Source organism: Papio anubis, chromosome 16 (assembly GCF_008728515.1).
Source record: "Papio anubis isolate 15944 chromosome 16, Panubis1.0, whole genome shotgun sequence".
In the NCBI taxonomy this organism is placed as follows: Eukaryota; Metazoa; Chordata; class Mammalia; order Primates; family Cercopithecidae; genus Papio; species Papio anubis.
The window spans coordinates 17,340,815-17,357,980 of record NC_044991.1 but is presented as its reverse complement, the minus strand read 5'-3'; the positions used below and the strand labels follow the sequence as shown (position 1 = coordinate 17,357,980).

The 17,166-nt window shown below is 44.3% G+C and overlaps 1 protein-coding gene across 1 annotated transcript in view; it reads right to left on the bottom strand.

Moving 5' to 3' along the window:
* Window positions 1-17,166, bottom strand: part of LARGE1 (LARGE xylosyl- and glucuronyltransferase 1) — a 697,253-nt gene that overhangs the window by 172,591 nt on the left and 507,496 nt on the right. The gene's annotated exons all lie outside the window — the stretch shown is intronic.

The following is a 17,166-nucleotide window of genomic DNA, read 5'->3' as shown; positions in this document are numbered from 1 at the left end:
GAGGGAAATTCCCATTGTCGATACCCTTTTGTATTTTTTAAAACGCTAAAACAACAGCGGGGTGCAGTGGTGGCTCTCGCCTGTAAACCCAGCACTTTGGGAGGGGAGGAGGGTGGATCACCTGACATCAGATTAGCCCGGCCAACTTGGTGAAACCCTGTCTCTACTAAAAATACAAAATTAGCTGGGTGTGGTGGTGCATGCCTGTGATCCCAGCTACTTGGGAGGCTGAGGCAGGAGAATCACTTGAACCTGGGAGGCGGAGATTGCAGTGAGCTGAGATCGTGCCACTGAATTCCACCAGCCTGGGTGACAGAGCAGGACTTCATCTCAAAAAAAAAAAAAAAAAAAAAAAAAAAAGAAAAAAAAAGCTAAAACAGCTAAATGTATTATTCAGGCAAAAAATAAATACATCAGTTAAAATCTAAAAAAGAAAAATACATTTAGGCTTAGCTGAATGGCTGAGAAGCAACTATCTACCATCAGGTCAGTTAGAGCAAGCAGAAAAAGCCCAGAGCATAGAACACAAAGAGCCAAGAGAATTTCCCTGCAGGCCACTGCAGTCAATTTGGTGGGGGGAACTGTAGCACGCACAGGCCCCCAAATCAGTCCTCTTCAGGATGCTTAGCTCAGCAGAATGGTCAGTCGGGAAGACTCAAGGCAGTTGAAATATGATCTTAGTTGAAACCTAGTACCTGCATTTCCAAGACTCAAGGAAAGAAACTGATTTCCCCAAATCACATACACATGTCAACTCTAAGCCTTTTTACTTATTCCAGTGGCACATATTTGGAGAAAAGACATATTCACCATTTAGTGAAAGGTGGTTGGCCAGGTAGAGTTGAAAAAAAAGAACAGTGTCTATATGGTTATGGGAAGAATGGGCTAATACACAGAGATCTGAACTTGTAAGTCTGATGGACAAATTATATCTGCTGCATAGGTCCTTTGTGCTTTGTTAGGTTTACATGACATATCATTTCCCCTAATGCTCCCCCAGATCTCTATAAGATAGACTTTGATGTCCTTATTTTATAGGTGAGGAAACTGAGGGGGCTAAATCACATACTTGTGAATTCACAGTTCAAAAGTAGCTATGTCAGATTCAAACTCGGATCTGCCTGATTCCAAAGCCAGGGCTTCTTCCACTCAACCACATAGACTACACAGCTCCAGCAATGTCACTTTGGGACCATGGGACTCAGGTCAAGATTGTCTTTCGTTGACTCTCTGTTTCTACGAGTGTTGAATGAGAAAAATGCTACTTGCCCTGCACAGCTCAGAAAACTGTCAAGCGCTCTTGTGGTAGGCTGGTAATGTTTAACCATCAGCTCTCCGGGGGAAGAAAAGGGCCAGATTTGTAGCATTTGCCAATTGTCAAGGTGTAAACACTCCCGTCATGGCTAATTTCAAGCTAGCAATGTGATGTCACTGAACACCGGGTTGGGGAGGAAGGTACACAGTGGAAATTGTTCACCATAAATGTCTTATCTGATTGTTTTACTCAGATAAACAATGGGGAGAGGGGTAGAAAGAAAAGAAACATTTAGAAAGTTACAAACCAAGAGAATATAGTTATGTAAGTCACTGGTGACTAAGAATTTATATTCCAGTCAAAAATACGAATGAAGCTGGGCATGGTGGCTCACACCTGTGATCCCAGCACTTTGGGAGGCCAAGTCGGGTAGATCACTTGAGGTCAGGAGTTCAAGACCAGCCTGGCCAACATGGTGAAACCCTGTCTCTACTAAAAATACAACAAAATTTGCTAGGCATTGTGGTGTGTGCTTGTAATCGCAGCTACTCAGGAGGCTGAGGCAGGAGAATGGCTTGAACCCAGGAGGCAGAGGGTGCAGTGAACCGAGATTGCGCCACTGTACTCCAGCCTGGGTAACAGAGCAAGACTCCATCTCAAAAAAAGAAAAAAAAAAAAAGGGCGGGCGGGCGTGGTGGCTCACGCCTGTAATCCCAGCACTTTGAGAGGCCAAGGTACGTGGATCACTTGAAGTCAGGAGTCCAAGACCAGCCCTGCCAACATGGCGAAACCCCATCTCTACTAAAAATACAAAAAAACTAGCCGGGTGTGGTGGCACACGCCTGTAGTCCCAGCTACTCGTGAGGCCGAGGAATAAGAATAGCTTGAACCCAGGAGATGGAGGATGCCGTGAGCTGAGATTGCACCACTGTCCTCCAGTGTGGGTAACAGAGTGAGACTCTGTCTCAAGAAAAAAAAAAAAAGAAAGAGAATTTCATTAATCTTATTACAAAAATGAATTATAATTAGGTTGGATAGATGCTCCAATGTATTAAAAAAATGAGGGGGGACGGTGGGAAGCTAGAAACAAGCATGAAATACATTAATGCACATTTTGAAGCCTCTAGAGAGGTCCAGGATAAATCTATGAGTCTCTGGAGACCAAGCTGAGAACTGATGCTTTTAAATGGTGTGAGACTTGGCAAGTCCTAAGTGGCAGATGTGATTTGCCAGGTTGCTTGAAAAGTATCCTGTCTAAAAAACAGATGACTGAATGCAGAAATGCAGGATCATTCTCCCTGTTAGCCAGTCTTTTCTTTTGTGTGACTTTAATTTTTAAGATTATGAACTACTTCAAAATAACAGGAAAGCACAGAAACTAATATAATGAATACCCACCACCTAGATACAATGGATCCTATAATACATTGCCACGTTTACTATTAAAAAATTAAAGCATTACAGATAAATCTAGAGTTCATCTCATTCTATCTCCTCTCTTCCTCAAAGGCAGACAGTATTCTGAGGGATCTGTGTTTTATTTCTAGGCTTGTTTTTACATTTTTATCCTCTATGCATATAATAACAACACATGGTATTTTTAGTGTGTTTTGGATTGCGTATTTCCTCTTCTAACTTGCCTTTTCACCCACTGTTACGTCTTTAAGATTTAACCATGTTAGTATTTCCTATGTAGTTTAGTCACTGTAACCATATCATCCATTTTATACATATACCACAATTTATTTATCCATTCCTCTCCTGAAGCACGTTTTGGTTGTTTACTATGTTTTTGCCGTTATAAACAATGCTGCAATAAATATCCTAATCTGGACTGATGTCTCGAGAGCTTAGCTAGGTACAGCTTCCAAAGGTGGACCGGGATTGCTGTGTTGAAGGCGCTCCTTGTCTGGAGACATCTTCAACTACTCAGTCTTCCTTTTCTCTTACAGTCAGTCATTACTGAGTCCACAGATTCTAAATTTAAAATGCCTTTCACATTTCTTTTATTCATTCATTCAACAGTTATTTATTGAGTAGCTACTATGTGTGAATTTGTAGAAATAGACTTGTACTTATTTTGCTTCCCGACTTTCACCAATCTCATGGGGTTTTTTATTTATATTTTTTTAGACAGAGTCTTGCTCTGTTGCCCAGGCTGGAGTGCAGTGGCGCGACCTTGGCTCACTGTAACCTCCGCCTGTCGGGATCAAGTGATTCTCCTGCCTCAGCCTCCCAAGTAGCTGGGATTACAGGCACCAGCCGCCATGCCTGGCTAATTTTTTTGTACTTTTAGTAGAGATGGGGTTTCGCCATGTTGGCCAGGCTGTTCTCAAACTCCTGAACTCAGGTGATCCACCCACGTTGGCCTCTCAAATTGCTGGGATTACAGTTGTGAGCCACTGTGCCTGGCCAATCTCATGGGCTTTATTCAACATATTAGCTCAGCATATATTTAGTGGAGGTATAACATTCATTCTTTGCCAGGCCCTTTTGTAGAAACACACATAAGACACGTACATCATTAGGATTCAATGTGATGACTACATACACTGAGGACACGCAGTGCTTATGAAGAGAGCTCAAAGGAGGGAGGCCTGAGTGGCCTGGGCTAGGACTTGGTCAGGCAGTTGGGGAAGCTGTCTGAGGAAACACCATGGCCAAAGCACGGAGGTAGGAGGTGCATGATAAGAGTGGGCTACACAAGAACTAGAGTGTATCATGGCCAGACGGTTTCAATAGCAGGCTTAGGCAAATGCCAGGACAGAAGCCTGAACACATGAGCAGGCAATAAATCAGGAAGAGCCTCGCATCTATGCAACACAGGTGCATTCCAACCATGCTTATGCCATTTCCTACAGAGAAAATACTATTCTTAAAACCTACTGGGAGTTAAGGGGCTTATGGCTAGAAAGGCTGATCCAAGGGTTTCAGAGGCCCCAGGCCCTACCAAAGTGTCCCCAAGGCTGAGGAGATCATTTTGTTGGCACTTGTCACTCATGTGTGACACACTGCTTGGGAAGCCCTACCGAGGACAACTGAGAGCCAGAGAAGGATGTGGGGCAAGAGAATCACTGCAACAGGATGTTTTAGAAAAGCCAAACTAGCTGGGCGTGGTGGCTCACGCCTGTAATCCCAGCACTTTGGGAGGCTGAGGCTGGCAGATCACCCGAGGTCAGGAGTTTGAGACCAGCCTGGCCAACATGGTAAAACCCCATCTCTACTAAAAATACAAAAATGAGCCGGATGTGGTGGTGGGTGCCTGTAGTCCCAGTTACTTGGGAGGCTGAGGCAGGAGAATCACTTGAACCTGGGAGGCGGAGGTTGCACTGAGCCGAGATTGCACCACTGCACACCAGCCTGGGTGACAGAGCGAGACTCAGTCTCAAAAAAAAAAAAGAAAAATCCAGGCTAAAATGTTGCTGTCATTTATCCTGTCATTTCACAAGATCAAAGGCCTCCAGTATTTCAGGGTGGTCTTCAGAACAAGCTATAACCCCTTGGTTGAGGCCAGACGATCTGGTTCTTGGCATAATTTAATTTTCTTTCATCAAACCACTTCTTCCAGGAAAACTGGCACAATGGCACTCTGCCATAAAACCACCACAACCTGGGCCTCTGTGAACTTGATGAGCTGATTCTCAGGCTGCTTTTCTCCTTGGAATTCCGGAAAGTTTACTAAATACGCCACTCTCTGTACCCCGATTCAACCAAGAACCAGAATCCAAAACAAACACAAACATTCATGAGCAAACATGTCACAAAGCTTATGAATTTCACTCTCAGCTTCCCAAGCCACCTCTAATCTCACAACATTCTTAGAAAGGGGGGCTGGTTACACATTCCTACTGAGTTTGCCTCGATGTGGGAAGCAAGGTGCTGAGGACGGAGGTGATGCTTCCAATGTCACAGTGCTGGCAAATGCTTCCGACTGCCCTGTTTACCTTACAACGTTAGAACTGATAAAGACCCTGTGCTTCCTGTGCCAGCAGAACCCATGGATGGCTCTTCTTTGTACCTCGACATTTTTAAAGATCATGCTTCTTCCTCTTAAACAGGAATGTCACACGTGTGTTTGGCTGACATAGGCTCATGTGGGAATCAGGGCTCCCAGACACAACAGCTGGGCCACAGGCAAGCTGCCTTTGGCATGCCAAACCAGAGGGGACACTGTCTGCTTTTATTGTGTGTGTGTGTGTGTGTGTGTGTGTGTTTTTTTTTTTTTTTTTTTGAGACAGAGTCTTACTCTGTTGCCCAGGCTGGAGTGCAGTGAGTGGCACGATCTCAGCTCACTGCAACCTCCGCCTTCCAGGTTTAAGCCATTCCTGTGACTCAGCCTCCCGAGTAACTGGGACCACAGGTGCCCGCCGCCATGCCTGGCTAATGTTTTTTGTATTTTTAATAGAGATGGGGTTTCACCATGTTAGCCAGGCTGGTCTTGAACTCCTGAACTCAAGTGATCTGCCCACCTCGGCCTCCCAAAGTGCTGGGAACACAGGTGTAAGCCATCATGCCCAGCTGACTCTGTCTACTTTTAATCATAGGTCCTCATTCAGAAGGTATTTCGTCTATGATTCCTTTCAGATTTTTTTTTTTATTTGAGCACTTGCTTTGGTTCTATTCATTAGTTAACTGGGGACTTGGAAGTTTTTAAAACACAGTCCTTGTTCTCAGGGAGCAAGGCCTGATAGGGAAGGGAGATAGGTAATCACAAAAACACAAAGCACTGTGATAAATGGGAGGTGGGGAAGAACTATGGGAGCTGGGGTACAGGGAAACTGACTGTGTCCCAAGGGAAGCATTAGGGAAGGGCATCTTGAAATGATGTCTACACTGACACTTAAGGATAAAAAAGGTTATATAAGTGAGAGACAGGAAGAACAAAGGTCAAATCAGACACGCTTCTCTCTCTAGGACACTGATTTCAAAGGAATGGGTTGCTGAATATCTAGCAGGTAGCAAATCCTGTCCACTACATTTGAACTGCAGACCTCAAAAGGTAATGACCCACGTCCCCCCTCTTCTCCCCAAAAACAAAATTTTAGAAAGGCTGCATAAAGTTGTCTAGCATGGGTGAAAACATTTGTGTTTGCTCATAAATCTATAATTAACCGCAGGTTCTTTCTTTCTTTCTTTTTTTTTTTTGAGACAGAGTCTTGCATTGTCTTTCGGGCTGGAGGGCAGTGGTGTGAACTCGGTTCACTGCAACTTCTGCCTCCCGGGTTCTAGCGATTCTCCTGCCTCAGCTTCCCGAGTCACTGGGATTACAGCTGCCCACCACCACACCCAGCTAATTTTTTATATTTTTAGTAGAGACAGGGTTTCACTGTGTTGGCCAAGCTGCTCTCGAACTCCTGACCTCATGATCCACCTGCCTTGGCCTCCCCAAGTGCTGGGATTACAGGCGTGAGCCACTGTGCCCAGTCTACCACAGGTTATTCCTGTAACTGATATCCTCACATCCTCAGAGTGACGCGGCAGAATGAATTCTGGGAACACAGGCTTATTATTATTATTATTTTTTGTAGCTATCTCAGAAGGGGAAGGAGTTGCATATAAAGAAAAAACTGCAGTGGACCTGGAAAACACACTCCTGGCTCTGAGTGCTGATACCACTGCTTAGTATCAATATGATTCTTGAAAAAACTCACTGTGTTTCTAAATCTCAGATCTTTATTTGTAATATAGTGACAATCCCACATTAACTCCAAGGTGATTATGAGGAACAAAAAAGAAAATGGGGGCCAGGCGCGGTGGCTCAAGTCTATAATCCCAGCACTTTGGGAAGCGGAGGAGGGTGGATCACCTGAGGTCAGGAGTTCGAGACCAGCCTGGCCAACATGGCGAAACCCCATCTCTACTAAAAATACAAAAATTAGCCAGACGTAGTGGTGGGTGCCTGTAATCACAGTTACTTAGGAGGCTGAGGCAGGAGAATTGCTTGAACCTGGAAGGCGGAGGTTGTGGTGAGCCGAGATCGCCCCATTGTACTCCAGCCTGGGCAACAAGAGCGAGACTCCGTCTTAAAAACAACAGGCCGGGCGCAGTGGCTCATGCCTGTAATCCCAGCATTTTGGGAGGCCGAGGCGGGTGGATCACGAGGTCAGGAGATCGAGACCATCCTGGCTAACACGGTGAAACCCCATCTCTACTAAAAAAAATACAAAAAATTAGTTGGGCGTGGTGGCAGGTGCCTGTAGTCCCAGCTACTTGGGAGGCTGAGGCAGGAGAATAGCGTGAACCTGGGAGGCGGTGCTTGCAGTGAGCTGAGATCCCACCACTGCACTCCAGCCTGGGCGATAGAGTGAGATTCTGTCTCAAAAAAAAAAAAAAACAACAAAAAAAACCCCCAACAGAAACAAGAAAAATGGCATCTTTAAATTATCTGGTACAGCAGAAGCGTATCCATCAGTGCTGTAGTCGGAATTATTAATGGATAATTACTAATTATCCATTAATAATTATTAAGTAATTAATTACTATTAATTACCTAGTAAATCATTTCTCTCTGTAATCCACTGATTATTCTAATAATCTTCAAAATTTCCGTGAGTGTGGAATGTACTGGACAACTTGAAATATTTGTAATATTTGGAAATAATTCCAGGCCCATAGCCTTCTCAGTGTTCTGAAAATAGTTAACTTATAGTGTCACAGCCTGCATGCTTAGGAGATCTCTTGAGGTTATTCGAAGTGGCAGCTAAGAGATACATCCACAGGAAGGAAACAAATAATAAAGGAAAGAAAATCCACTGTATGGAAAATTATGTGCATAAATTGTATTAAGCAGCTAAGGAGTCTGTTTAGGATGTTAAATATAATCATCATATTGATATGAGCTTATAAGACTATCTGCCAGTTTCTTCAAAGGTTAAGAGTTTGCACCCAGGTCATAAAAGACTTGAGTAACAACATTTCCAAGAGAAAAAGAACTCTATTTATTGACCTGGCTCCTATGGGGCTGCGGAAATATCCTAATTAATGGCTGTAAAGGGCTTTCAAAATATGAAGTGGCATATAAAAGCTTAATAAATGACAGTTACAGAAACTATACATTTCCTCATTAAGGTGCCTAATTATCCCTCAGTGAACTTGCATAATTCCTACTGGATTTCATATAAATTATGTGCATGCATGCAAAATAGACTGGAAACTGGACCCTTTTAAGCTGAAAGAACACAGATTTGGCTTTGGAATGCATGCCCCAGATCAGATTTTTTACCCTGCTTTTCTGCTGTCAGGAGGAAGGTGGTGCCCAAAAACTTGACTTTGACCTTTGCCTGGCATTCGTTGCTGCCTGATCCTCCCATTCCCATCCTTGTCGTCGGGGTCTGGGAGCTTGGAGCAAGCCCCTTGCCCCTGAGCGCTCTGCACTGAGGCAACGTGCCTTAAATTTGACAAGGACCATCAAGGGAGCTGGCTGGGATGCATGTGACCCGCAGCGCTTTACCTACAGCTGTTGTGCTGGGAGCATAAAGACCAACGCTAAGTAAATAAATGAATAAATAAATTAAAAATCAAAGCATCCTCTCGTGAACGTCTGGTCAAGTGGTAGGGTTTTTCATCTGTGGATCAGAGGGCAATGTTTTCTTTTTAGCAATAGCTCAGTAATCAAGATGGCAGGGAAAGAAAAGGTGGTATCTGTGCAGAGAGGAAAGTGAGAATAATACTGTTTTATGAGCTAGACATTATTTTTTGCCAGTGCAACTGCAAAAAAAAAAAAAAACAAAAAAAAAGAGAACAAGCTATAAATGGTGACGATGATGATAATACCTACCATTTATCAAGCAACTGCTGTATACTAGAGAGAAGGAACTTAACTTAGATGACCTCTGATTTTTTTTTTTTTTTGGAGACAGAATCTCACTCTGTCACCCAGGCTGGAGTGCAGTGGCACAATCTCGGCTCACCACAACCTCTGCCTCCCGGGTTCAAGCGATTCTCATGCCTCAGCCTCCTGACTAGCTGGGATTACAGGCACGCACCACCACGCCCGGCTAATTTTTTTGTATTTTTAGTAGAGATGGGGTTTCAGCATGTTGGCCAGGCTGGTCTCGAACTCCTGACCTCATGATCCGCCTGCCTTGGCCTCCCAAAGTCCTGGGATTACAGGCATGAGCCACTGTGCCCAGCCAGATGACCTCTGATTCTTATGACAAACTTGCAAAGTAGATGGAATTATCTCCATTTTACAGATGAAGAAACTAAAGCTTCCATATAGCTAATGTGTGGCGAAATTAATTTCACTCTTTGATTTGTGGTCTCAACCATACCATGTTGCCTCCTGAGATGTATGTGTGTGTGTGTGTGTGTGTGTGTCTACGTATATGCTCATAACTAAATATGGTGAGGCTTTGATGAATCAGGGGTCTAAAGCCAAAACAAAAGAGTAACTCCTGGAGGAGCAGTAAGTAAATGTTTGAACGGCTTTGAGAAGACCACAGGCCATAACCAGACTGCCTCTGTAAAAACCTGGGAGGATCCCAATCATTATAAAAGGCCAGAAAAGGGCTGGGCGCGGTGGCTCACGCCTGTAATCCCAGCACTTTGGGAGGCCAAGGCGGGCGGACCACGAGGTCAGGAGATCGAGACCAACCTGGCTAACACACGGTGAAACTCCGTCTCTACTAAAAATACAAAACAATTAGCGGGGCGTGGTGGCGGGCACCTGTAGTCCCAGCTACTTGGGAGGCTGAGGCAGGAGAATGGTGTGAACCCGAGAGGAGGAGCTTGCAGTGAGCCGAGATTGCACCACTGCACTCTAGCCTGGGCGACAGAGTGAGACTCTGTCTCAAAAAAAAAAAAAAAGCCAGGAAAACTAGGGCTTCCCTGAGGACAGTCGTGTGTGAAAAGGAAGCTGTAGGCCTAGGGTAGGGCCTGATCAAGATTAGTCATAGTGGGTAACTGGATGGAGCCAAGATATATTCAACTCAAGATATATTCAGGACACTGTGTCAGCGCTAACTTATGTCAACTTTCCCTCCTGCATGTTAGGGAGATTCCCTTCTTTCTGATCTGAAACTACCCAAGTAACTTCACAGCATGTGCAGGACTACTTCTTGCAGGCAAGAACTCTTTAAAATTTTTTCAGCAAAGGGGAATGCCTTAAGCTTGCATTATGAAAACTTACTGTTTAAGAAAAGGTTCTGCCACTATTCCCTCCCTGGCCCATTTTCATTCTTTAGCCCAGCTACAAGAATGTAGCTAGAATTGGGTTGGTCAATTCAGACCACATGCTTCCTTGGCTCGGGAGGAGAAAGTAGGACCCAAAGTTCCTGGATGACTCCTTTGAATGAGGTTCAGAGCAAGTTTCAGATTAAACCTTTTATTCCTAAACTCAGTGCTTCTCACAGCGTCTGATGTAGCATTCTGTAGGATGCTAGTAAATGTTGTGGAAGCAGGGCTAAATAAGTTAAATAAGTGTAGGATATTATTTATTAGGGTTAAATAAAGTTAAACAGGGTTTGATATATCAATGTACACAGTGAATCTCAAAGGTGGTTATGGCTTCCAACATGGTCAGAATGATTTGCCCCTTTCCCCCCAGGAATCTAATAGGATACTGCTATTAAGGATGCTATGAAGGATACCCTTCAGTTTGAGTCCTCACTGGCTTCTGTCTGCACTTCTTCGCCTCTCCACCTGTCATGCAAGAGCCACTATGTGAAAATGAAGATTAGATCCTTAGTCCTTTAGTGGTTTCTGAGGCTTTGCTGGTTTGAATCAGAGAGATCCTAAGTGGACCCAGTTCAGCTGCTCAGCAGGAAGCTCTGGGGAGCGCGAGGACTCTCATCTCAGAAATGCTGATGAAAATCATCCTCACAATCACGACCTTCCTCCCTTCTGCTTTGAAGCACTAGAGTTCTCTTCTTATTCATAATCCGACAGAAAGTAAGTTTATTAAAAACCACTTAATTTAAAATCCCCTGCTGATTTTACCTGGGACTCACTTTTGATCATATAAATGAAAAGGTTCTGTAATCCAGCTTTTGTTTTTTAAATTATTTCTTCCTGAAAGCTTTTCGAGAGAGAGAGAGAGAGAGAGAGAGAGAGAGAGAGAGAGAGAGAGAGAGAGAGAGACGGGGGAGAGTGTGAGAGTGTGTGTGTGTGTGTGTGTGTGTGTGTGTGTGTGAGAGAGAGAGAGAGAGAGAGAGAGACGACAGATAGGGAAGGAGGGAGGGGTGGGAGAGAAGGTGGAAATCCTTCCATCTCAAACCTTCCCTAACTTGGCTGGGTTTTTCTCAAGTGTGAATGGAATGGAGTGTGGTCATCCACTCACTCATTCATTCAATAAATACATATTTTAGCAACTTCTACAGGCCAGGCACAAGGTACACAGAGACAAAGAACACAGTGGTCCCTGCTTGAGGGAGCTTGGAGGTGTTATGGGTGCTCAAATAGAGGTATGTTCTAGGCAGACAGGGTGTGGTTGGATCTCATGTTGTGGGAAGTGGTCCTTTTAGACAACACTTCACCTTTCCTCTTCATCTCACTGGACAGAAATCATCTGGCCAAGGTTGCGATAGAACCAAGAACACAAAGGGTTTGGTAGCTGGCAAATACTTTCAACAAAAACTTGCAGAGTACTTTTGTTTTTTACTTTTATAAACAAACTTTTTATTAGAGTGGAATGTACATTCAGAAAAGTGCATAGATCATAACTGTATAGCTTGATGAATGTTCACAAACTGAATAACTAGAACCCAGACCAAGAAATAGAATATGACTAGACCAGAATCCCCCTTACAGCCAAAAACATACCCACTATCTTGCCATCATCTCTCCTTCTTTTTTTTTGAGATGGAGTTTCGCTTTTGTTGCCTAGGCTGGAGTACAATGGTGTGATCTCTTCTCACCGCAACCTTCGCCTTCTGGGTTCAAGCAATTCTCCTGCCTCAGCCTCCCGAGTAGCTAGGATAACAGGTATGCGCCACTATGCCTGGCTAATTTTGTATTTTTAGTAGAGACGGGGTTTCTCCATGTTGGTCAGGCTGGTCTCGAACTCCCGACCTCAGGTGATCCGCCTGCCTCAGCCTCCCAAAGTGCTGGGATTATAGGTGCGAGCCACCGCGCCTGGCCTTGTCTCACCTTCTTACACAATAGCCTAGTTTTATCCATTTCTGAGCTTTATATGCTTTGAATCATACCGTACATGCCCTTTGTATGAATATTACGTTTGTGAAATCCATCCACATCCATGTGTGAAGTCCATCCAATTGGATGTCCAATCCAATCCACATCCATGATGTGAAGTCCATCACGTGGACTTCTAGCCTCCAGGACTGTGGAAGAAAAAACTTCTGCATTTAAAAAAAAAATTTTATTTTATTTTAAGTTCTGGGATACATGTGCAGAACACGCAGGTTGGTTACCCAGATATACATGTGGCATGGTGGTTTGCTACACCTATCAACCCATCATTTAGGTTTTAAGCCCTGTATGCATTAGGTATTTGTCCTAATTCTCTCCATCCCCTGCAAGATGCCGTTGTCATTGCCGTTGTCATATGCATGCCGTTGTCATTTGTTCATCTTAATGCTGTATAATAATCTATGATGTGAATATCTTACTCTACCCATTGTGTCACTGATGGACATTTGGGCTGTTATAAACATTCTGGAACATGTTTTTTGACGGCATGTGTATGCATTTCTGATGAGTACAAACCTCCAAGTGGAACTTCCAGGTCATTGAGTGTGCACGTGCTTAGGTTAAGTAGATATTGCAAAGTGCTTCTGAAGTATTCCAATTGCTCCATCGTCCCACTAAAAACTGGCATTGTCTCAATGTTTGCATTTTAGGCCTTCGGGTAGGTCTACACTTTGTATAGTGGTATAGCAATATGGATTTTAATTTGCATTTTTTCATGACTAACGAAGCTCATAGTCTTTTGATATGTTAATTGCCCATTTTGTCCTCTTTTGGGAACTGCCTATTCTTTGGCTCATTTTTCTATTGGGTTGCCTGCCCTTTTTCTTACTGGTTTGGACGAGTTCTTCATATATTTTTCTTCCCACTTTTAAAGCAAAGGAATGTGGGTCCTGAAGCTGACTGGAAATGAGTGAATTTCTGGCTTTGTGTGTCCAGCTATGCACCAACAGAGACCTCCTTCTCAAAGCTGGCTGGGCGATGCCTGCTGCCTACTTTGCTAGTCTTTTCTGGAATCTATATCAAGCTAGGAAAAAAAAAAACAACTCAAAGAAGGTTATCAAATCCATGTCCCCTCTCTATCCCCATTGGTTTGAGGAAACTGAGGCTCAGAAAGGCTAAGTGGCTGGTCAAAGCAAAACAACTAATACAAAGTTAAAAAAAAAAAGGTCAAGGATCTAAGTCCCTGAGACTCCCCCCACCTTTCCTCCTGAGCTATTTCTTACGCCTCCAACTCTCTGCTTCTCTATAATCCATCTGTTTAAGCTCATCTCGGCTTTCCTTAGTCCGTTCAGACTTACTTGCCAAACTAGACGGATAATTCGTGGTCAACCCCGCAGATGTGAGGAGGTTCCACAAATAGTTTCTTTTAACCACAGAGTGCTTTGCAAATAAAAAGTTGAGGAAAAGTGTTCTTATGGAATCAGTCAGGATCCTTCCAAAAGGTATGTTCAAGTCCTGACCCCCAATACCTGTGCATGTGACCCTTTTCTTGGAAACAGTCTTTGCAGATGTAATCAAGTCAACATGAGGTCACAGTGGATTAGAGTAGACTCCAACCCAAGGGCTAGTGTCCTTATAAGAAGAAGAGATAAGAGACAGACACGAAGGGAAGAGGCCCGACAGAGGCAGGGGTTGAAGATATGCCCCTAAGGAATGCCTGGTGCTACCAGAGCTGGAAGAGGCAAGGAAGAATCAGAAGAATCTTCCCCTAGAGGCTTTAGAAAGAGCGTGATTTGGCTAACACCTTCACGTGGACTTCTAGCCTCCAGGACTGTGGAAGAAAAAACTTCTGCATTTTAAAAAAAAATTTTATTTTATTTTAAGTTCTGGGATACATGTGCAGAACATGCAGGTTGGTTACCCAGATATACATGTGGCATGGTGGTTTGCTACACCTATCAACCCATCATTTAGGTTGTAAGCCCTGTATGCATTAGGTATTTGTCCTAATTCTCTCCATCCCCTGCAAGAGGCCCCCATGTGTGATGTTCCCCTCCCTGTGTCCATGTGTTCTCACTGTTCAACTCCCACATATGAGTGAGAACATGTGGTGCTTGGTTTTCTGTTCCTGTGTTAGTGCTGAGAATATTGGCTTCCAGCTTCATCCATGTCCCTGCAAAGGACATGAACTCATTCTTTTTTATGGCTGTATAGTATTCCATGGTATATATGTGCCACATTTTCTTTATCCAGTCTGTCACTGATGGGCATTTGGGTTGGTACCAAGTCTTTGCTATTGTAAATAGTGCTGCAGTAAACAGACGTGTGCATGTGTCTTTACAGTAGAATGGTTTATAATCCTTTGGGTACATACCCAGTAATGGGATTGCTGGGTCAACCATTGTGGAAGACACTGTGGCGATTCCTCAAGGATCTAGAACCAGAAACTTCTGCTTTTTTAAATTTTAATTTTAATTTTTTGAGACGGAGTCTTGCTCTGTTGCCCAGGCTGGAGTGCAGTGGCGCCATCTTGGCTCACTGCAAGCTCCATCTGCTGGATTCACGCCATTCTCCTGCCTCAGCCTCCCAAGTAGCTGGGATTACAGGTGCCCACCACCACACCCGGCTAATTTTTTGTATTTTTAGTAGAGATGGGGTTTCACCGTGTTAGCCAGGATGGTCTCGATCTCCTGGCCTCGTGATCCGCCTGCCTCGGCCTCCCAAAGTGCTGGGATTACAGGCGTGAGCCACCGAGCCCGGCCAACTTCTGCTTTTTTAAGCCACTGTTTGTGGTGCTTTGTTATAGCAGTTCCAGGAAAGTAATACTACTGTCATTTTCCAGATTTGGACAGATTTTCAGCTAATCACTAAATCACAGAAGGCAAGTAATTTTGCACATTGTAGACAGTAAATGATAAGAAAAACCCAAGGTAGAAATCACGCTCACTGGTCTGTCGTCGTCTCTTCTCCCGCTCAGAAATCCACCAAGATGTCGAGTCCCTTAGACGTCCTGCTCTGAGACAAGACAGCTTTCACAGGCAGTCCATCAGAATGCGGGAGATAACAGTTACTGAATGAAGATAGTCTGGCTGTGTCCAGGTCACCGCAGTTAAAGTAGTTACTAAAAACTCTCCAGCCTATTTCAGGAAGGAGGAAGTATTTTCTGCAGCTGTATAGCAGGAACAATATACAGAGTAGTGCCAAGATATTGGTCTTAAAATTGGCACTAAATAAAATAGAGCACAGTGCAATGATTGGAAGAGCTGGGGTAGATGCAGAAGCATAGAACAGCACTGCAGACCCACCTTGGGGAGGGATGGGAGGGTCCGACACCCCACGGGCTATATACCAGCTACTGAAAAACGGCTACAACTCTCAACAGAAATCAGATCTGCTGTCCAGTTTGTTGGATGGTATGGATATTTTAATTTTTTTTTTTTTTTTTAACAAATAATGAATCTGCCTGTCTCTGTCAGTCCGGCTAGATGCTTCACGGCACACGATGTCTCATCTGCGTCCCCAGAAGGGCAAGATGGCGTGGATGGCCGAGCAGCTCTGACCAGTTGAATGTGTGCTGGCACCTGCTGGAATGTGGAGCTCCTAAACAGCCGAAAGGGCAAGAAGCTTTCTGCAACTTCTAGCTTAAACAAAGTGAGCCTGCATGGAAGGGCACAACTGAGTACGCCTTCATTATTCACTCATTCACATGCTCAAAACAAAGCAAATGCTGAAAACACATTCCGGGAGGGGTGCAGAGGTCACAGGCGTCGTCTCCACTTTTCCCTTCTCATTTATGAGGTGGGAAGGATGAACACTTAGTGAGTGCCCCTTCTGTGCCAGACACATATTCTCAGTTTTTCCACTCCCAGGTCCATACTCTGCCCTTCTCTGTGCCCGGGGATCACCTGGCATCCCTGGTGGTTGGTTCCTGATCGGAAGCTTCGGCAACAGCTTGGAGGGTGGGAGGAAAGACAGTGCATTTCTCCCTCACACACTCTTGCCTGTGGGCAACGTTCCCAGCAATGGCTGTGTCCTCCATTTCAGCCTCTGCTTGGCAGCTATCTCCATGGTTCAAGCCTTCAGTAGCTTCTGGCACCATTATTGCTTCTCTTTATATCTTGTTATGAGTTGATCGTGTCCTCCCCCAAATTCATCTGTTGAAGCTCTAATCCCCAGCAACCTCAGAATGGGACTGAATTTGGAAACAGGGTCTTTAAAAACGTAATTAAGTTAAAATGAGGTCAGACGGGTGACCAGTGCCCATTCAACTAGTCAGAAATGCTTGGCCATCCACGCTGTCTCGTCCTTCTTGGGAGGCAAATGAGACATCATCTTGTGCAGTGAAGCATCTAGCCAGATTGGTGGGGAGAGGCCAGCCCATTATTCGGGAAAAAAAAAAAAAAAAAAAAAAAGAAAAGAAAGAAAATCTCCATGCCAACCAGCCAGTCAGCAGATTGGATTTCTGTTTAGAGAGTTGTAGTCATTTTTTTAGTAGCTGGTATATAGCCTGTGGGGTTTCACCCTCCCTGAAGAGGCTCTGCAGTGCTGTCCCAGGCTAATCCAATAGGACTGGTGTCCTCATGTGAAGAAGCAATTAGGATGCAGACACGCGCAGAAGGGAGATTATAGACGTAGGGAGAGGAAGCATCTAGATATACAAGCCAAGGAGAGAAGGGTGTGATAAAACCAACCCTGTCAACACCTTGGTCTCAGACTTCTGGCTTCTAGAACTGTGAGAAAAAAATAAATCTATGTTGTTTAAGCCACCCAGTCTGTGGTATTTTGTTATGGCAGCCCTAGCAAACTAACACACATCTCTC